This window comes from Epinephelus fuscoguttatus, linkage group LG20 (genome assembly GCF_011397635.1).
Source record: "Epinephelus fuscoguttatus linkage group LG20, E.fuscoguttatus.final_Chr_v1".
Lineage (NCBI taxonomy): Eukaryota > Metazoa > Chordata > Actinopteri > Perciformes > Serranidae > Epinephelus > Epinephelus fuscoguttatus.
This window is the reverse complement of record NC_064771.1, coordinates 31,281,862-31,304,218: the sequence shown is the minus strand read 5'-3', so window position 1 is coordinate 31,304,218 and position 22,357 is coordinate 31,281,862. Positions and strand designations below refer to the sequence as shown.

At 41.6% G+C, this 22,357-nt stretch overlaps 1 protein-coding gene across 2 annotated transcripts in view; it reads right to left on the bottom strand.

Annotated features, from left to right (window-relative positions):
- Positions 1-22,357, bottom strand: part of LOC125880848 (leucine zipper putative tumor suppressor 2 homolog) — a 180,805-nt gene that overhangs the window by 46,972 nt on the left and 111,476 nt on the right. Inside the window, exon 1 of one of the 2 annotated variants that reach the window (XM_049563628.1) lies at positions 3,350-3,602. The exons of the other annotated variant lie outside the window; for it this stretch is intronic. The gene's annotated coding sequence lies outside the window, so the exon portion shown is untranslated. Of the gene's footprint in view, positions 1-3,349; positions 3,603-22,357 lie in introns of those variants that run through there. 2 annotated transcript variants of the gene reach the window in all.

The following is a 22,357-nucleotide window of genomic DNA, read 5'->3' as shown; positions in this document are numbered from 1 at the left end:
CAGACGGGGAATGCCATTCATTTTAAGAATTCACATATGTTATTGCTGTGCCCCAAGGCAGGGCAGCCAATACTGGTGGACCACTTTCCCTTACCGACCAGCTAGAAAAGAGACCCTGGATTGTTATGTGTTGTCACTGGGATGTAAAATCTGCCACACAGACAATGAGTGAGAGATTTTTTTAAAGCTCTTGCAACCAAAAGATTTCTACATTCTAGTTCATGCTTGCCAACAGAGCTAAAATGTAAAACCTACTTTGGTATTTAGCATTTTTATCTCCTACAAAGTCAGCACCTCTATTCATTGGCTATGGAGCAGCAGACCTAGATTTCAAGTCCCAAATGATGCTTTAAGGATTTACTTTGTGCTTTTCATTTCTCAGCAACACTGAACAAACTGTCCTAGACTGGAAAGAGAATATGCAAGTCTTACATCCATTTAAAGGTCCAGTGCGTAGGATTTAGGGTGATATACTGACATAAATGGAATACAATAAGTATGTAAGAATAAGAATCATGTTTTCATTACCTTAGAATGAGCCATTATAGGGAGCATGTTCTCGTCCACAAAGACTGCTATGTTGCGCTGCCGTGTTTCTACAGTAGCCCATAACAGGCAAACCAAATACTGGCTCTAGATAGGGCTGTTTGCATTTCCACATTGGCCACCCAAGTTTGCAGCCCCTCTGTGACCAGTGTTGAAAAAAACACAGATGTTTTTTAAACATGAAACTTCTTTATTCAGTGTTTTTTCTGGTTTAAATCACCTGCGGTTTCATTTATACAACAATACATAGGATCCATACTAAAAATGTGTGCCAACAAACAAAAGCCAGAAATAGTTCAATGGTGTTCATTATGTCTTCAGTTTCTGATAATGACTTTAGTTGTTCTTTTATCTCAGACATGTGTTAGGATGTTACATACCTTGTTACATACCTTGACATGTTTTGGCAGAAACTTCCGCCTTCCTCAGAAGTGTCACTTGGTGGTGGCTGTTGTGATGCACCTTTATCAGCTGATCTGTCAATCAGCTGAAATAAGGAAGTGGGACGATGAACAGGGACGAGGGGGCATACGTGGTCTCCCACACCTGGAGCAGCGTCTTGGAGAGGCGGCGGACGGACAGCAGGTGCCGTGATCAGTCACGCCTCTCTACTATCAGTTGATTGACAGATCAGCTGATAAAGGTGCGTCACAACCACCACTAAGTGACACTTCTGAGGAAGGCAGAAGTTTCCGCCAAAACATGTCAAGGTATGTAGAGATAAAAGATAAGAGATAAAAGAACAACTATTTTGGAGAGAAGAAGACTTTGCAGATAATTCCTGGTAAAAGTCTTTAATGAATGGATCTTGCATTACCAGAGAAAAAAGGTGAGCGCACATTAACAGATGCTGAGCTTGCAGCTGCCTGCAACATGCAGAACAGCATTAGATAAACACTGATTTGTAACATGAAAATGCTTTATTCTGTGTTTCTACCAGTTTAAATCACTTGATCCATTTGTTTCTGAGAGAGGAAGACCTCAGCGGATAATTCAGCTCATGGTAATAACCTCCTGAACGTCTGGATCAGAATTAAGGTGAGCACACAGCGGCCGTCTGCAACATGCTGAACAATGCAGGAGAAACACAAGCTATGTTTCCATCCAAAAGTGATTCGAATCATTGGGAAATGCGCATTAAAAGAAATACGAATCCTGTGTGTTTCCATTAAATGTACGGACTTTGGTGAAAACTACGAACTCACGCGAGTTTTCCGCAGAACCGGAAACAAAACAAGTCTTGCATTCTTCTTCTTCTATGTTTTCTGGCGGTTGGCAACCAGCTTGTAAATGCATTACCGCCTTCCCGACCCAGAGTGTGGATATCACCACAGAGACAGGTGCGCTACTTAAGACTTAATTTGAACATAACTGTTTCCATCCCCGTTTTGCAAATCAACATTTTTTCAAATCAACCAAAACCCAGCTAAAGTGAGTGTATTTTAGTTTGTGCGAATCAGGGGATTTTAATTCGAATTTTGGCGTTTCTATCATAATTTTCCGATGCCATACTTCTAGATGCGCATCTCAACAGGCTGATGGAAACTAGGGCTGCCATGATTAGTCAACTAATCGATGACTAATCGACTATTAAAATAATCTGTGACTATTTTAGTAGTCGACTAATCGGTTTGAGTCATTTTTCATAGAAAAGTACAATAAAAGTACCCCAAAATACTCTTACTGCAGCTTCTTACGTTCAGATATTGGCAGCTTTACACATTCTCCCATGACAGTGAACTAAAACCCTTTGGCATGAGTATGAAACAAGACATTAGATGGCGTAATTTGGGGGTTTGGGCGAGACAGACCGACATTTTTCAACATTTTAACACATTTTTCGATGAAATGATTAGTCGACTAATCGAAGAAACTAAACTAATCGTTAGTGGCAGCCCTAATGGAAACATGGCTACTGATTTCTAACATGAAACTGCCTTATTCAGTGTTTTTACTGGTTTTAATCACCTGGTCAGTTTGTTACAGGGAGGAAGAGACCGCCGCAGACAATTCAACTAAGGGTAAAAACCTCCTGAACAATGAAAACTGAAAGAAACCTAACTGGAAGAAGTTTCAGCTGACTGCAATATGCAGTCCTCACCACTAGATGCCACTAAATCCCCTTATATCTCACACACTGTTCCTTTAAGTGTGGATACAAAGGAACAACTGTTTAAAGAAGTTAAATACTTCTGATAATGACAATGAAAGTAACTTACTTCTCAGACAGCAATAATGATCCATCGACTTAAAAACTAGGACAAAATGCAGAGCAGTGTCTGAGACTATATTTCTATGAAGATAAGATAGAAGCAATAACTTTGTTTTGTGGAGCTGGATGCAGGGAGCATGATAAGGGAAACTGTTGATTTATGATCTGTAATGGAGTTGAAGCCTGAGCAGGAAATGAGTCTGTATTTACTGTAGGAGGCACTTTGTTATGTCTAAACCCAGTCAACCTGCCATGTCTGATGCACACTGATAACATGGAGACCAGGGAGGACCACAGAGACTTGAGGGGGGCTCCAGGTGGTATTTCATTGTAAAGGACCAAAAAGACTACACTTGAGTAATTTTCAGATAGTGTGTGTTGTTAGCTAGAAGGGAACAACAGCAACCCCGGGTAATTAATTTAACCTTCACACACCTATGCAGAGAGACTTTATACATTACTTTCAGGTGTCAGTAAACTTACAAAAACAACACACACACAGCTTATGTAGTTTTACAGCTACAACTATTCACTTTAAACCTTATATTGTTCATATAATTTAATACATATCCAGTCAAAAGCTTAACTTACCGTGTACAGTGGAGTGGACAGTCCGGGACAGCTGCTCTGCTCTTTACAAAGTCTGCTCAGAAAATCTGGATGCGACGTGTTCTTCGTCCTTTTTATGTCGTTTCATCCACAAACTCGTAACTTTACCGAAGTGTCTGTTCATAAAACTACATGTTAAATGTCTTTCTTTCTCTCTGTGGCGTCTCTTCCTGCCGTGGAAAGCGCGTTTGTTGTTGTGAGGAGGTGCTGGACAGGCGGTGCTCGTGTGTAGAGAGCGGAGGCTAAGCTAGCACGGACGATAACGGCTACATCCGGTTGTGGATTTCAAAATAAGAGCGTAATTTCCCCCCTCAAGTATATGAACAGCAGCATGAGCCAGTGGTTATCATCCTTTCTAGCCTGTAGTTGTTTAACTTGTAATTTTTCTTACTTAAATTTAGTATTTTTGTGGCCTGAGGCAGTAAAAATAGCCAGGGTTTCACAAAATGAATGAATACATAGATACAAATGACATAAGAGGAATGTGTGTTCCTCTCATGATCTTTAAGATTTATCTCCCAAAATCCAACCTGGGTGTTTTTCTAAACACAGGAAATATCTATACAGTGAAAAACAATAAATCAAAATTCGGAGACCCTGTGTCCTTATATGGTACAATAACCATTTCATTTTGGCAAGAAAAAGATCATATTTTGGCTTAAAATACCCAGATTTGGGGCTCAATCACTGCTGGAAAAGCAACAATGTCTTGGTTAAAACACAACTGCTTTTCATGGTACTATTCCGGCTGGAAAAACAGCAACATCCCAGCACAAAACACCTTCGTTTGGTGCCTAAAAATTCATTTGTGAACACTTTTATGTGCCATCTTGTGGAAGTAAAAGCACAACACACTACTCCACTTAAAGACAAGATGGCAGCCATCTCTGCTGCCGATCCCGACACAAAGGTAGACAAGGTCTGAAACCTGATCACATTTTATGATTAAAACTTATCACCAATTTTAGCAACAGTAACAACCTAAGACACAGATAATTGGGAAATACTTGTTTGAAGACATTGGGACTTTATTGTAGTTGACAGTGTCAAGTTTTTTTATACTCAGTGGGTACTACTGATCCCAAATGGCGAGGAGAAGTTACAGTTATGGTTAATGGTAAATATAGTCTACACCGAGGCAATTCAGAATCAGAATTAGGATCAGAATAAGAATTAATAACAGGTAGGTTTTTTTACTGCAAGTAATTTGCTTTGGTTTTTGGTGCATACATTAAACATACTATAAACCATTACGAGGCAGTAAAAATAAAGGCAAAGTACCGCAACACCCAAGAACACATACAATAAACAACATAAAAGAGACTTTAAAAAGTACTACAGCATAAATGTACAATATAGCTGTTTCAGAATAAGAGAGCTGTTCAGTTTTATGCAGGATGTGAAAAAATATTAATCAGGGTGTGTGCAGAAGATCACAGTAGAGCAAATATGTGCAACGTGTAGAGATAATAGTCCAAGATGTATGTAAATGTAATGCACATGGACAGTGTCTATGTAAGCATTCAACTAGCTTTGGGTCTTTATACTGAGAAGTCTCTCTGATATTAAGCTATGTTAGCTACACACATAAGACTCAATGACATAACATACAAATCAACATATGGGGATCCAAGTAACCTGCATGTGTGGCATATACACAGAAATGACTCGTCATGCAAAATGGCATGCTTTTATTTTGAAAGCCAACATTGCCAGCTTGTCGTGTGTGAGAGGTGCTTGACTCACCTGGACTACTCCATCTCTCCCTCTCTCTCTCTCTCTCTCTCTCTCTCTCTCTCTCTCTCTCTCACACACACACACACACACACACACACACACACACACACACACACACACTGCAAAGACAAGTCGTAGCACACTTTTTGCATAATCTGTCCAAGGACACTCTGAGCGCAGTAACATCTGTTATAATTTAAATGATAAACATAAAAAACCCTATGCAAACATTTCATATAATATTTCATGATGCATATGTTAGAGGCAGTGATACCACCAGCATGAAGAACACTTGAGCACTGTTAGACACATTATGATATTTGAGCAGCCTCTGATAATGTCCAGATAAACACACTGAACCAGTGTGGTTGGGTTGTAAACGGATTACGGTACAGATGCCTGCAGTACAGTGGTTTGTGGTGGAGATAAAGCACCCTAGATTCACAGCCTGTTCCAGCACAACCGGTTCTTTGCTCTGCATTCTCAATATGTAGAACGAGGTCATACCTGACTAACCTCAACCCTCTCAGGTGAGCCTTTCTGCTCCAGAGGAGTAAAACAAGGCTATACATAGTCCCATTGAGGGGTTTGAATCTGTGGTGGTGAATGTCACCATAAGAACCATGTGAAAAATAATTAAAATTCCCTGTCTGCTCTGCATTTTTGGAGCTGAACTCTGACTGCTCCATAAACCATATACTTCTAGAGCATTCTTGCTACTGCATAATTAACATTAAGTCAATCACCTTTTTAAATTTTAAGTGCAAAGACACTATAAAGCAACATGCTAGCGGCCCTTTAAGGCTGAATATAAGCATGTTTCTACTTTTCCAGGTATTTGATCCCGAATTAATGGATGAATTAGATGCAGTGGGGGCATCAAACTTATTGCAATGAATCCTCTCAGACCATGAATGTGTGTTGCACATTTTATGGCAATCCATTCAGTGGTTGTTGAGATATTTTGGTCTGGACTGAGGCTGCTGGCATGGCAAAAATCAGCCAATTTAAAGCACAAAAAACCTAGTAAAATAAAGGATGTGACTATAAAACAGAATATAATAGTATGGAAGCACACTGCATTCACTTGACAAATAAAAAAAAATCTGTTTTATTGAGTATTTTTTTTCTGTTTTTCGGTGTAATTTTTTCTGTTTTTCCTGGTATTCTTTTGTTTTTGTTTTTTCGGGGTATTTTTTTCTATTTTTCTGAGTATTTTTTTCTGAGTTAAGAGAGCAATAGAACAACAGACGCTTTCATTCCTTTCTTGAGAGCTCAATATAATGGAAGCAAACATAACCCGCTTGTTTAGTTTAATCCAGTTTTACTTTGTTTTGGGTTTGAGACACTGGGAGATACTCTTGTCTTTAAGTCATATAGATGGTGTTATCATTAGTTTGTCGACTTCACGCGGGCATCTTACAAAACAAAGTAAAACTGGATTAAACTAAACAAGCGGGTCATGTTTGCTTCCATTGTATTGAGCTCTCAAGAAAGGAATGAAAGCGTCTGTTGTTCTATTGCTCTATTAACTCAGAAAAAAATACTCAGAAAAACAGAAAAATTTGCCCGAAAAACAAAAGAAAAATACCACGAAAAACAGAAACAAAATTCCCATGAAAAACAGAAAAAAAAATCACTATGAAAAAAATAAAAATAAAAAAAATTACTCAGAAAAACAAAAAATTACTCAATAAAACAGATTTTTTTTTATTTGTCAAGTGAATGCAATACGCTTCCGTATAATAGGGTTATTTATACAAAAAAGTAGATAAAGCATATTTAAAATTAAAAAGTAAGGGCTTGTATGAATAAAATGCTTTATTAATGCAATGAACACAAAAGCAGACAAAAGCACACAAAACCCTGAATACATTACATTTGCAAGTTATTATGAAGCAGATAACTGAAGCTTTATTTTTTAACAATGGTGTTATTAACATGTGGTTAGGTTTAGGTTCCAAAAAGATGTAGTTATGGTTAGGAAAAGATCATATTTTGGCTCAAATTACCCGTATTTGGGGGCTTAAACCCTACTGAGAAAACAACAATATCCTGATTGAAAAACAATCGCTTTTCATGGTACTATTCCAGCTGGAAAAACTGCGACAGGTCGGCACAAAACACATATGTTTTGTGCCTAAAAAGCCACTGGAAACACAGAGTCCCAATGACAAAATCTGCTCACGTCACTTTAGTAATGTCATACATTTGAAATTTAGACATATATCCTATTCTTGGTCTGCAGAAATGTAAAACGCCAACATTCTCTAATGGTGACTGGGCTGGGAAAACATCACCAAATACAGGTCAACGTGTCATTGCATACGTTTGACATACACCTTAAATAAACTTCCTGCATGTAAAGCAGCAGCTAACAAGATTAGTATACATCCGTCAAACACAAACAACTGGTGGGGCTCCAACAATCAGTCCTGATAGGACTGGAGGGAAAATCGTCCTGCACTTATCGGACCACTAGAGATTTTGAGAGGAGTTGTTACAGTAATTGATAATTGTCTGTGGGTTGAATGTAGCATGTCAGTTGATGATGACTCCCAACATCAAACCTCTGAGTCTGCTCTCCGCCACTTGAGCATGATGGGGGACATTGTGTTCCTGCTGCTCTCCGCTGCTGTGTGTGTGGATGCCCAAAAGATGCCTATCGCTGCCCAAAGCAGCCAGCATATCTGCAATTATGTTGTGCTGGCTGATAATGACCTCCCCTCTGCTCTGCGTCCACTGTGAGCTCATTTTATCCACAAACATGCCGGATGGAGATAATTGGTGAAAAGTAATTGGTCGGTGACGCTGCAACTCATTTCACTCAGAAATGGCCCCTAGATCTGTGCTATTTGAGAGTCCATTTCCTGAACGTGAGACTGCAGTACTTTCCATTATGATACATTAGGGAAGTGCAGAGGAAGTCAGGAAAATACATTTTTAAGGTTCTCCCAGGTGCACTATAATGGGATTCATGTGCTTACTTGATATTCCCATTCATGCAATTTGCATTTGACTGACATGATGTCAAATATTTTCTGTAGAGCTCTCTTTACTTGCATGTCTTCATCACCTCACCTCACAAGTAAGAAAAACAGTAAAACTAATAACAATCCTGCAAAGACACAAGTAGGCACTCGCATCCAGAAACCCCAGCCCAGTAGAGTCTAACTGAACACAATGCTCAGCAAGGAGGGAACGAGCTTAACCACACTGCATGCATGACAAACAGGGGGAACAAGGGGAATGACCTGCTGACACCTGAACCCAAACACGCTGCCTGTTTTACCTTTATCTGCTCCTCTAACTGTGCTGGGAGCTCAGCAGAGGAACAAACAAAGCCATGATGTATCATGTGCTTTGTGCTCCCTGACCTGCCTCTAAGCCCAGTGACTCAGTGGGAAATAAAAAGGTTGTTACGATATGAATGCTGACAGATTTTTACCACAAGCTGCTGGAGAAAAGGTAACTTGCTCTATCAAAAACAGAAATGTGGTTTAAAATTCCAGTTTATTACAATTTAGGTCCTATTTTCATAGTGCTGGCCATCATGTCTATCAGCTATGATAACATAGTACTCGCCAAATTAATTAATAAGATCTAGGAACACAACAACATCAATACAACAGAGCAAAAACAAACAGAGACGTTGTAAACAAGCTAACAGTTCAGCCTGATTATCAAACACGTCCTTATTTGAATATGAAACTGAAATTTAGATTTTACTTAAAGGAACAGTCAGAATCAAATAAAACATATTTTCCTCTTATCTATAGTGTTATTCATCAATCTAGATTGTTTTGGTGTAAGTTGTTGAGCGTTGGAGATATCAGCCATAGAGATGTCTGCCTTCTCTCCCATATAAGCCAGTATGTATGGACCTAGATGGCACTCAGACTGTGGTCCGTAAACTGCCAAAAATACATTTGAAAAACTCAACAGTAATGTCTCTTTCCAGAAATCATGACCCAGTTACTCAAGTTAATCCACAGACCTTGTTGTGAGCAGTTTCATGTAGGAACTATTTTCTGTCCACTTAACTCCACCCACCAACTGTACCACCGATCAGAAGGAAGAGTGCATCTACTGCTAGCTCACCTAGCACCACTGAGCTAGCTAATGTTACAGCTCAGCCAAGGAGGATGTCATTATGTTTACATCTAGCACTGTCACAAGCACAAGCCTCTCATCCATGAGTAGATGCACACTTCCTTCTGATCGGTGATTCAGTTGGCAGGTGTAGTTCGGTAGAAAGAAAATAGTTCCTACATGAAACTGCTCTCAACAAGGTCTGTGGCTTATCTTGAGTAACAGGTGTTACTGTTATGATTTCTGGAAAGAGACATTAGTTGGGTTTCCAACCACCTATTTTTATCTGCATTTTCAACTGCGAAGAAATTTAAAAAAAAAAAAAACTTGAATGGAAACGCCAGAAATTCGAAAAAAGGCAGAAATATCACAAAAAAGTTTTTACGCTTGGAGTGGTTGGAAAAGTCAGCGTATCTCGTATCTCATATATTAGGAAAATGTGACTTTTGGCAATGGAAAGAGATTTAGCGAATAAACGATGACGTAGGCTACCGGATCCCACTTCTACTTCACTTCTGCTCCACGAGTCCATGTACGCTAAATGCTGACAACACTGATATGAGTGTGATGAGAGCTCTCGCAATAGCCAAGAAGTTCCCAAGGAATCTCTCCAGCTTGTTGTAGTCATGGATGTGCTGGTAGTTGTTTACATCAGTTGTGGACATGAGACACTCTCAGTGACGTCATCTCATGGTGCCCTCTTCTTCTACGGGTGTTCTTTTGCATTTTTTATTTTTTATTTTTCATGAGAAGCGCCACCTACTGCTCAACCTGTTGACTCCCAATACTCGCAAAACAATAATGAATGGAAACGTGCATAAATTTGCAATTTCTTTTGCGAATTTTCACAAAATTCACTTAAAATTTGCGATAAATTTGGATGGAAACCCAGTTACTGCTGTTGAGGATTTCAAATGAATTTTTTGCCACTTTGAGCACCACAAGCTGAGTGCCATCTAGTTCCATTGTACTGGAGAGAAGGCCGATATCTCCAACACTCGGCAACTCACACCAAAACAATCTAGACTGATAAACAGCACTACAGGTAAGAGGAAACATATGTATTTTTGATTTTGGGGTGAACTGTCGCTTTAAGGGCGGGTAGAATCACAACCACTATTATTACTTTATTGTGGATGAATCGAAGCTATGCTAATAAACTAGGCCAGACCAGAAGCTAAACTAACAACAGCAACAAAGGCAACGCCTCCAACACTTAGACTGTTTCAGAAGCAATTATGCATAATCTATGCCCCATTGACAGACACAGTAATTTTACCTTACACAACACAGGAGTTGCTGATCAATTCATTCGTGTAGTTTGATTATATTATTGTGTAACTTTTCTCGCCAAACTAACATGGCGTCAGTAACAGTATGTGGGTTTGTATGTAGCAACATCATCATGTAGTAACCAACGTCAGGTCACGAGGAAGAAAAAAAGAGTTCTTATGTTGTGTTCACGCCAAGCCTGAATAAAACAATTTGCCAAGTCACTGTAAAGATGCAATTAGATGTGACATGAATGACGCGAAATACACGAATTAAGCAGCGTGAATTAAGTGAGAACCAAGAGTTGAAAAATCTGAACTTTATCAGCTAATTCATCCTGCCATAGCAAATCATCGTTAAGATCCTCCAGAGACATTTTATGCGTATATGACGCGAGTTATTCGTGTGTAATGAAGAGTCATCACAAAATATTCTAGCGTTCAAACTTGTGCGGGTAATGCAATGGGAAAATTTACATCACGTTTGGTGTGAACACAACATTAGAAGGGCTTGGGAAAAAAACATTTTGAGGCTAAGACACATACGCACTGTGACCAAAATTTGATTTTTTTGGATTTGAATACATGAGGAACATGAAGAACTGAGAGGATAAGGAAAGACTGAAGATTAACAGGAGATGGCTGCATTGATCTACATTCTATATATCAACTGTGAACAGTTTGTCCCAGCTGTATTACCTGTGTAGTCTGTGTTTGACCACCAAGAAATGGTTCACAGATTTATGGGTACTGTCATTCCAGGTAAGGTTGTGTCTGTGCATTTGAAAATTTCAATTTTACATTTTTGACAGACATGAATTTTATTACCAGAAACAGAGCTGAATAAAAAAAAGAGGAACAGATCAGATTAAACAATGTTCTGACAGTAGTTCTGTTCTCCATCCACACCTGCACGCCTGCTCAGAGATTTGAAAGAAGCATCTGTTCTGACATGCATTACTTCTTTGCATACTTTGAGAACAGATGGAATAATCTATCTGAAATTATCTTGAGAGAGTTGTCCGATGTGTCATTTGAATGCCTCGGCAAATAAACATTTTTCAGTGTTTAATGTCGGGCATAGAACATAAAACGATTTGGTTGTTATGTCTGAAAATGTAAATGCTCAGTTAGAGAAATAGCACAGCATGAAAAAGAGAGTACAGAAAATCATAATGTCCAATAAGTGTTTTAATGAAACTTTGATAGATGGCAGCTATAAAGAGTATTTCCATGGAAGCTGCAGAGTCAGTGTTTTAATTGAGTCTGTCCCTCAGATGAATGGAGCATATGGTTTTAATGCTTCTCCTAATCAAGGACAAGTCGATTATGAATCATATTTCCATATGTGTTGTCATAACAAAGCAATCAGTAACATGTGTCCCTTCTTGTCCTCACTAATCTCCAGACACAGACGTTACGCAGAATAATGTGTTTTTGCAGGTTCAGTTAAAATAGCTTAAAATTTATAGTCCCAACATGTCACTTGATATGAATATTAACATTTCTGGCATGGCTCCACTTTGGCTCTGTTTATTTTCTGCTGGAATTCAGCTTCTTTTGTGGTTATTGTCTGGAGCTGCGAGGTGCCAAAGACTCCCTCAGCCACCTAATCTGGCTATCGCTGTGCCAAGGGGATTGTTTTTGTCGTTTATTGAATGGTGCACTCACTTTGATCCCCATTATCAAACGTTGTCCTTTTGTAATTGGGGAACTTAATTAAAATAGGCAATCATTTCATGCAGGGTGTGAGAGGAATATTCAATAGGTCGCAAACTCTTATCCATCCGCATTTGTTGATCCACACAGTATCGCAGCCTTGAAATGATCACATTCAGCATTGGTGGCATGTGGTTGGCTCTATTTTATACATATCTCCATGCACTGTTGGGTAATCAGCTTAACTGACCATGCCGATAATGCTTCAATTAACTGCTGCACTGTGTGACCACTGGCTCTGGTTTTCCGAGCTCAGGCTTTCATGAAGCAGACGGTCAGTGTGTGCACACAGTCTGAGAAGATTAGGCAGAGAGGGGCCTCCTTTGAAGGTGGCCATGCAGACGGCTAATTTGAGAGTGAATGGGCATTTTCTTTGGCCGGGCTGTGGAGTATGCCTGGATGGCTGGGCAAAGCTGCTCCCTGTCTCTCTTTTTCTGTCTTCTCAGAGTGAATTAAAAGAAAGTCTGGTGTGAGGTGCTGGAGCCCTGCCAGGAGCCTCACTTACCCCCGGTATAGGACGCTAATTCTGACCACTTGCTTAAGAGGAATGAGGCCCTCCACTCATTAAAAACAGAGATGGCTGCCCCTCAGTGCTCCATTTAACAGTTTTCTCGACTGTTCCCTCCACCTCAGGCTCCACTTTCCTCGCCACAAACCCACCATTCACTGTAATTATGCTCTTATTGTCACCCCACCTGCCCCCTCATTTAGCCTCTGTGGTTTTTCCAGCATCCAAAAAAGCCAGGACTGCAGAGTAAGATGGTGCACCCTCTCCAGTCCCCCTCAGGGCTCTTGAACAGCCTCTACACCCATGGTGCCAGGGCAGATTAAGCCCCTCAGCGTTCTCTTTGGCCAGATCTCGGCGTTACATAAGCCCCCGGCGCGCTGGTGTCTCTCAAAAGCTTTCCCTGTCATGTTCAAAAGGCAGAGCACGGCCAGTCGAGCACACTGAGACGGCAGGTGTTTACAGTACAGCTCTGTCACTGAGGGTGGATGGTCAGCTGAAGGCCTGTTGCTAATGCTACGTGACAGTTCAGCATTTGAGACACGAGCACACGGGATCCTCAGTGTGACTGGAGTGACTGAGGAGGATCAGGAGTAGAGGGCCAGGTTAACCAGGAGAGTAAGGACGCCGGAGCTGGTGTGAGACAGCACAATGCGAGTGTACCCAAAAAGCTGATACATGCTGGTTGACCTTTAGATGTTTGTGGGTGAACCACTCTGCCTGCCACACACACAGAGAGGGAAAGCACTACAGGTGCTCTCAGAGGGGTTCAGCTCACCTTCAGCACACTCAGCTGCACATTTCTGTGACTCACAAAGGTCTTTACAGTTCAAAGCCAGTACATTCACTTTGAGTCACATACGTATTTAGTTGACACACTTAGTTCAGGAGCAAATCAAGTACTGGCTGCATCCAAAATTCCCCAAGTTGTTCTCATGTACGGCTGTGAGTGCATGACCAATGACAAGAGTAAAGAATTAAGTATAATAAAGAGCGAAAGACCACATGGAGACAATTGTTTGTGTCCCATGTGAAACCGAGAGATATTTGAGTTATTTTAAGGTGTGCCATTACAATGTTTCTTTTCCTAAACCTAACCCACATAACTTTGAGTTAAGTATGTAACATGACGATGCCATTTGTGGACACTAATTCGTCAGATATCATCTAAACCGTTGTATGAAGATATGTTGAAATTCCATACAAACATGCTATTTAGTAAGCTCAAACAGCCCGAAACCTTAGTACATAACCAATAGTACATGAATTGCATACTATTTCTGGTGAAATACTACACTAAGCAAACCCTCAACACCTCGCCACCATAAATATACCACAAAGCTCAGTGACTGTGTATACTTAACATAGTACCATCTCAGAAATTTAGCTGCTTATTTGTATATTTAGCAATTGATGCACAGCATATTTTATTCATTTTTGGATCATGTTTGTGTCCACCTGATCAATATAAGTCCAGTATTCACTCTCCTTTTAGTTCTGTTTTTGGTCTCCTCTCCTCTCTCCTCAGCTGCTAAAAGCTCCACTAAATTTATGTGCTGGTCTCTAACTTTAGCCCCTTTTACACTGCCAGATTTTCCGCGAATGTTGGGCCGATTTGCCGGCAAGCTGCGAGTGTTTATATACACACAGGCGGAAAGGTGAGTTGATCCAAGGTGTCTAATTTTCCACCTCGTAGGGTAGTCATATTGGTGGAACCCTTTCAGTTTAAACAGACCGAGGCGGCCTTCCACAACAGGAGGAGCTGTTGAAGACTTGTGGGAGGAGCTGTTGATGACGCCGCACGTGTGACCCACTGGCGCTGGATAAACAGTAAACAGCTGATAGCAGGAATTAGCGAGCAGCTAGTAGCAAGAGGGAAACGCAAACCTGACAGACACAGTAAAGAGGAGCAACTGGGGAGACAAGGAATTGCGCGCCCTCCTTGCCCTCGCAAATGAAAAAGCCATTAACTGTCAGATGACGGGGACGGTGAATTGGCTGATTTACGAGAGAATCGCCGCCTGACCAGCCGCGGCTTCCCTCCCACGTCACTGTTTACGTCACACACTGAGCTACACGTTTTGTTACTTGTTCACGCCCCCCATTGCCCCAAAAAAGGCACATTCTGTATAAACAAAAGTAGGCAGGCGGCATTTTGCCGCCCTCCCTGATTTTGTTTCTATACTGCAAATGCTGAAAAAAAGACTGATTGGGCTTTCCTGCAAATTTGCACAATTCCTATCTGAAAAGGGCTTATGTTTCTCTGATGCCGGACAGCTAGCATACATTGAGTATTTTGCTGAAATCAGCCACCTGCTACAGTCGAATTTAACATTGTGAGAGGAGTGAGGGTGAACAACAACGGTAAAGTTGTACAAGTAGTCATGTGATCCATTACTGATATAATAATATTAACTATAGCCACTTAAAATAGGTCACAAAGGCTGCAGAGACTGCAACAGGTTTACACACTGGATGAATAAATGCAAGTTGTGTTACACTGTATCTGGTGTTTACCCAAGTGAGATGGGTTGTTGTAACAAAATTGTGATATTACAATGAGGTAACACCAAGAATGCCATTGTTATAGTCCTTGGTAATAACCCTGCGAATGCCCCCTGTAAATGTGTGTTTTTTTAATTTTTCATTTTATTTTTATTATTTTTTTTTTATTTTATTATTTATTTTATTTTAGTTTAGTATTACTTAATCTATTTTTATTTTATTTTATTTTTCTTTTTTTTTGTGAGGTCCTATGTCAGGGAATGTTCTGTTAATACTAAAAAATTAAATAAAACCTTTTTTTTTTTTTTTTACAAAAATATTTCCAACACTTTCCAGTTTGCTTTGCTGAGGAAGGTAATGATATGTGGTTGAAAGCCTACACAAAAATGTGTTGTTGTTGTTGTTGTTGTTGTTGTTGTTTTAAGGGTGAAACAGCTGAGCACTGCAGATTTTACCAAATCTTACTTAAACAGGAGGAAATATTACATTTCATCTAAACTAATTTCAGCTGCGGATTAATACACAATAGTGAGTATTTACAGTTGCACGTTGGTGAATGTGGAGTTGACTCAACATAAACTGCAGTGCATGTGTTCATACCGTAGTAATGAAGGAACATGTCACCCTATGCAATAATGCGGCTCACTGATGTGTCTGTGACAGTTTTTGGACAACAATGGACCTCTAGAGGAGTAAAAAACAAATAAGACTTTGGCTTCACAGTTTCATTTTGTTTTTTCATTGGATTTGTGAGTGCTCAGAAAAACAACGTTAGCATCTAAGTTTCACATAATAAACTGAAACGTGAGCCTTTTCCTGGTGTGGGGCACAGAGGGGAGGATGTGCACATGGTTATTAATATACACAGAGGCAAGCACACTGTTGGGTAATGTGGGTCAAACGTGCAGAGTGCACGTGAGTAAGTGAGGCAGATTCCCCCCCTCCTCATGTCCTGACATTAAGGGGGTGGAGGGGCATCTTGAATCAGCTTTGAGTCTGAAACAGCCTCTGGTCTGTCTGCAAGCAACGTGCGTCCTCAGCACACTCCGGCTGCACGTACAAGACGTGCACTTTGTGTTGCTCTGATGGGACTTGGGTTAGGACTGATCATCAGCAGAATCACTGTGTCTGATGCAAACACAATGCAGTGATCCTGGTGGAAGTACTGGCTCCCAGTTTACCACTTTTAAGGACAAGAAAAGTTGTGTCTGTCTTCAGAGGAAGAAACTGTAACGTGGCAGACACAGTGTACTGATGAACTTGCTCTACATACTCACTGTGCCTCTGGATGCTCTCAGTGTTCTCTCTGCATGTTCTGTCATACTTTCTATTTTAAATGTCAGCCTGGGTCAGCTAATGTTCCCACTCTCTCTTTAAGCTGCTAAATTTGGGGTTTATGAAACAGAGTCAAAACTGAGTACCAGAATGTCTAAATGAGCCTCAAAGGACAAGACGTCCACTTACTCTTTTGTCCTGAAGCTGTCCACTGTATCACACTGTCTCCATCAGCACAGGTTTGCTCGATTGTTCCTGAACTGCAGGTGTTTAAACCTTCTGTTTTTCTGAGGACTCTGGGACGTCTTGTCCATGACAAAATCTAAACTCAAGTCCCACTTACTCCAGAGCTCTTAACCAGACTTAGACAACTATTTAGCTGCAGTGTTTTTATCACATAATCAAAGATACACATGGTTCTCTGTGTGCAAAAAAAAGAGGATGTTGGTTTATGTCATTTAAATATTCCCTGTCTCTCTTCACTGTGCTGTATTGTTCTGTTTAGTAAAAGCAGAAATTCTCCATAAAGAATCTGTTGTTGCATCAAAGATAGAAAGCACACATTTTTTCCCCACACTTACTGTACATCCCTAAAATGTCAGAGCATAAACATGCTTTGAAAGACTGGTTAGACATTTTACAAAATATATATATATACTCTTCATTGCTGAGAGCTAGATCCAAATATTGGTACTACTATTTTAATATTTCTCTGTTAAATATGAAACTAGAGCATTTATATAGCGCCTTTCTAGTCCTCCGACCACTCAAAGTGCTTTTTCACTACATGTCACATTCACCTATTCACACACACAGTCACAAACTGACGGCCGAGGCTGCCATACATGGTGCCACCTGCCACTCAATAACCATTCACATGCACTTACACAGCGATGGAACAGCCATCGGAAGCAATGTGGGGTTCAGTGTCTTGCCCAAGGATACGACATGCGGTACTGATCTGGTTTAACTGCAGTGTTTTTGTTTAGTGTGCATTTTTAATTAGTCCTAGCCATTTGGATCAGTAGGACCCGATACGTATAAATAAAAGAACTCAACATTTTCAACAATAATTAAGTCCCAATGTCCTCAAACAAGTACTTTCTAATTAACAGCAACAGCTTGTTACTGTTGCTAAAACTGGTCAAATTTGTTGCCACATCAAACTATAAACAGTACTTGTTTATCTATGGTTATTATGAACCATAGATAAACAAGTTTCAGCCATAAAATTCAATCAGGTTTTGGACCTTGTCCACTTCGTGTCAGGACTGGCTGCAGACTGACTTTGCAGAGATGGTTGCCATCTTGTTTTTACATGGATTAGTGTAAGTGTTGTGTTGTTCGTGAACGAATCGTTCAAAAGAATGAATCTGTTGAGTGAACGTACTGAACTGAATCACTTCCGGAACTGATTTGTTCATTTCTCAGATCAGTTGAGCTCAGCAGCGAGCGTGCAGGCCGGGAGTGGAACTGCCGATTCGGTGAATGATGAATCACTCGTGAGTCGCGAGGCAGCCACGGTGCAGGGAGGGACTGCCTCGGTGAACGAATCACTCGGTGAACAAATAGCTTGGTGAACGACGTAACCCTGATCCCTGAGTGATTCAAATCATTTCTTCTCAGCGATACACTTTCATAGGGACCGTTTTCTCCAAGCTAATGTAGCCAGGAGTCAAGCCACATGAACACAATCACACACCTCCCCATTGTTTTAACAGACTTAGTTTCCAGATAAACAAACTTAAAACATTAGGTTGGCCAGTAATGAGACTCACCAGTGCAGGCACTGAACGATTCGGTGAACGATTCGGTGAACAAATCTTTTGAACGAATCTTTTTAATGAACTGATTCTAGTGATTATGTAACATCTAAAGAACTGCTTTGCCCATCCCTAATTAGTGTATTGTGCTCTTACTAGGGCATTAACAGAAAAGTCGATTTGTCGAGGTGTCGACATCAGTGGCACAAGTCGACACCCCCCGCGAGGAGTCGTGTGTTTTTTCCCTCTCTCTCTCTCTCTACTTTATCCTTGACTTAACCAATAGTCATAGTCACTTCATAAAAAGGGCGGTAACGTTACTTGGCGCATAGAGGGGAAATTAACACAAGACCACAACAAGACAAGAGACATGGCTGCAGAGAACGTAGAAGGTGATAGGCCTGAGAAAACGCCTGAAGGCCCGAACATACTCAGGCGGAACGTATGCGGAATGGACCGCGGAGGTCCGCGCGGACTCAAAGCGGACGTCTGCAAGACCTGTGCACGCAAAGCTCAGATTTTCCACGCACCAGTGACTGCTCGGCATGTATTTTTCAGATCGTGGGGATTTTTCACAGACATTTTTACAGGAAACTACAACGCGGAAGTGCGCTCGACTATTAAACCCCGAATGACTGCGGACATTCCTTGCGGAGTCCGCTCCGCTAATAGTACACCCGCCCCGAGTACGTTTGGGCCTGAGAGTGACAGACACACATCACATGTGGGGAGATACCTCACTTTCCTCCACCGTGTCAATGTGATGACGTCATCAAATGACTTGTCGACTCGACTTAGACTTTATTGACAGATAAGTTGACCTGAAAAAAATCGAAGTCATTAATGCCCTAGCTCTTACTACCACTAGATGGCACAAAAGAGTGTCCATGAACAAGGACAACAGGTCTAAGTAGAATGAAGTATAAGGGTCAAGTAAACCCAAAATGCGATGTCCTCATATGAGGATACAGGGTCTCTGGAGGATAGTGTCGCTATCTTGGACCAACAAGAGCTTGCATTGAACTGTATCCATCTGCTGAACAGAGCCATGGTCTGTTTGAGGACCAATAAAAGGAAAATTAAATATGCACATTTAGATAAAACACCATTTTCTGTGAATAGTGGGTAATAGTGGGATCTGCCATGCTCGCCCATTAACTTCAGTAGAAGTGGCACCAAAGTCTGGCACCAATGCCAAATTTGAATGCTGTCTCACAGACGTAATGACCCTTTCCTTCTTTTATAGTTTCCTCTCCTGGTTCCAGGAAGTCACTGCTTCCAGCCTAGAAACACCCTCATACATAAACACTTGTAAAACCACAGCGTGTGTTTTTTTTACACTTTGGTTTTTGTACAAATCCAACAAACAAGAAATAATGTGTTAAGTGATGACCTTGGGAGGTGCTGGCTGCCCCTGCTCCCAGTCTTCAAGCTAAGCTGAGCTCTAGCTTCATATTTACTGTACAGACATGACAGTGGTATCAATTTTCTCCTCTAATTCTCAGCAAGAAACTGAAAATGTCAAACCATTCTCTCACAGAACAATAAAGATGCTTTTCTTTACTTTCATCCAATTCAGTCAAATGCTTCTCATGTTTCCTGAGCTGCCCTTGCTCTAATCAATATAATGCTGTCTTGTCACCATGTCCAAGAGGAAGCAGACTATCATAACCAAGATCAGCTGAAAATACCATGAATATGATCCTGTCTTGGACGTTGAGTTCAGTCCCATTGCAGAGCCAAAGCCCCTGGCAGATTAGCTCTGATTGAAGGTCCTGAAATTACCTCCAGACTTGGTCAAATAGTTGGCTTAATGAAGGGCAGCTAATGGAGCAGAGAGCTATGCATGCATGTCATGTATCCATGCGTCCCATCATCAGCAGCGCTGGGAGCAGCTGAGTTCATTTTATGCTGACTGCCGAGGCCTTGTTTGTGGAATCAGTTTAGGAAGAAGATGTATTTCTAATACTTCGATGTGATGATGAGGTTTTCAGTGGATTTTAGGTCAAATGCTTCACAAGTGAAAGGGTTTATCCGCAGCTGAAACATCTTTTCTTAGCCTCATTGGATTCACATCCGCTCATATCTTGATGCGTTTTGATGAAGTGGAATTCTTTTGGTCTCTGCACAATTTGTTTCCTTCATGATTAAGAGCTGCGTAGCTCAAGTTGTTTCATCTCCTCCCCTCTCCAGATGGCAGCTATTTGAATAGGCATGCAAAGCTTTGATCAGCAGATGCCGCTCAAAACAAAGACAATAATCTGACAAACGCCTCGATGTCAGTATTTAACCATGCTATATATTTTCACCAACTGTTTACTCTGGGAAAAGAAACACAAAACTGGAGCTGTTCTCTTCGAAACATGCTCGGGTGAATTTCAGTAATGGTACAAAGTCTGACTGACAGCTACCGAGTTTAAGTATTTGGCAAAGTTCTGTGCATGCGCATCTGCATGCATTTGTGTCAGACTCATTCATCCCAATTTTTGTGTGTTTTCCCCTCTGTGGAGGAGCTGGCAGGCGACAGAGCCATCATCATCTGGGTGTAGTAATGCCTCAAAACACAAAGAGCCCCATTCAGAGTCCTCAGCAGCCGTAGCCCACACCCACACAGTCAAGAGGACACCCAGACCCATCCAGCGCACAGCCTGGAGTCATTACTGAGAGCAATGTGTACTTACGCAGCAGTAAATCATTCACAGGGAAACATTAAACAGAAAAGGAAGGTTCAGAGAAGAAGAAATGATGGAACATAAACCTGCTGATCACCACATCTGACTGGGAGCTGTCTCCCTCCTGCTATCTCATCTGCAGCGATTTATGTTCATCAAACATAGAGGAATTATTCCAACAGCTTACAACAATATCTTCAGCTATTTGAGGAACTCACGGGTCCACATACCGGGTGTAAAGTGAGTCTGGTGCCAGCAGGTTCCCTGGACCGGGCTGTCAGAGACGGAGCCAGCAGAAATCTCAGCGGCAGACAGAGAGGCCCCAAATTTCTATGAACTCAAAAAACAATGATGAAAGAATACTAAAGGGATGGATTGCCTACTCCAGGTCGGGGGGGAGGTCCTGCCTCAGGTGGAGGAGTTTAAGTATCTCAGGATCTTGTTCACGAGTGAGGGTAGGATGGAGTGGGAGATTGACAGGCGGATTGGGGCGGCGTCAGCAGTGATGCAGGCGCTTAACCGGTCCGTTATGGTGAAGAGGGAGCTTAGCCAGAAAGCAAAGCTCTCGATTTACCGGCCGATCTACGTTCCAACCCTCACCTATGGTCACGAGCTCTGGGTATTGATCGAAAGAACGAGATCGCGAGTACAAGCGGCCGAAATGAGTTTCCTCCGCAGGGTGGCTGGGCTCAGCCTTAGAGATAGGGTGAAGAGCTCGGACAACCAGGAGGGACTCGGAGTAGAGCCGCTGCTTCTCCACATCGAGAGGAGCCGGTTGAGGTGGTTTGGGCATCTGGTAAGGATGCCCTCCGGATGCCTCCCTTGGAAGGTATTTCGGGCATGTCCAACCGGGAGGAGACCTCTAGGCCGCCCAAGGACACGCTGGAGGGATTACATCGCCCAGCTGGTCTGGGAATGCCTCGGGGTTCCCGCGGAAGAGCTGACAGAGGTGGCTGGGGAGAGGACTGTCTGGGCTTCTTTGCTGAGGCTGCTGCCCCCGTGACCTGGACCTGGAGAAGCGGAGGACGACGAGTACGAGTACGAGTAAAGGGGAACTCCACCAATTCTTAAGGGTTCCTGGTCTAAACCCGGTTTTACTCCCCGTGTCAGCGTGGGTTTCCTCCAGGTACTCCAGCTTCCTCCCACAGTCCAAAGACATGCAGGTTAACTGGTGACTCTAAATTGTCAGTAGGTGTGAATGTGAGTGTGAATGGTTGTCTGTCTCTATGTGTCAGCCCTGTGATAGTCTGGTGACCTGTCCAGGGTGTACGCTCAGTGTCATCTGGGATAGGCTCCAGCCCCCAAGAAATCAATTTATTTATCGCATAATATAATTCAAGGTACAAGTCAGGTGAAGTGGCACTGAATCACTGAATCATAACACAAGTTAGACATTACAACAAATATTTACCGATTTAACAACATGGCTGCCAACGTCTGATAACTTTGCC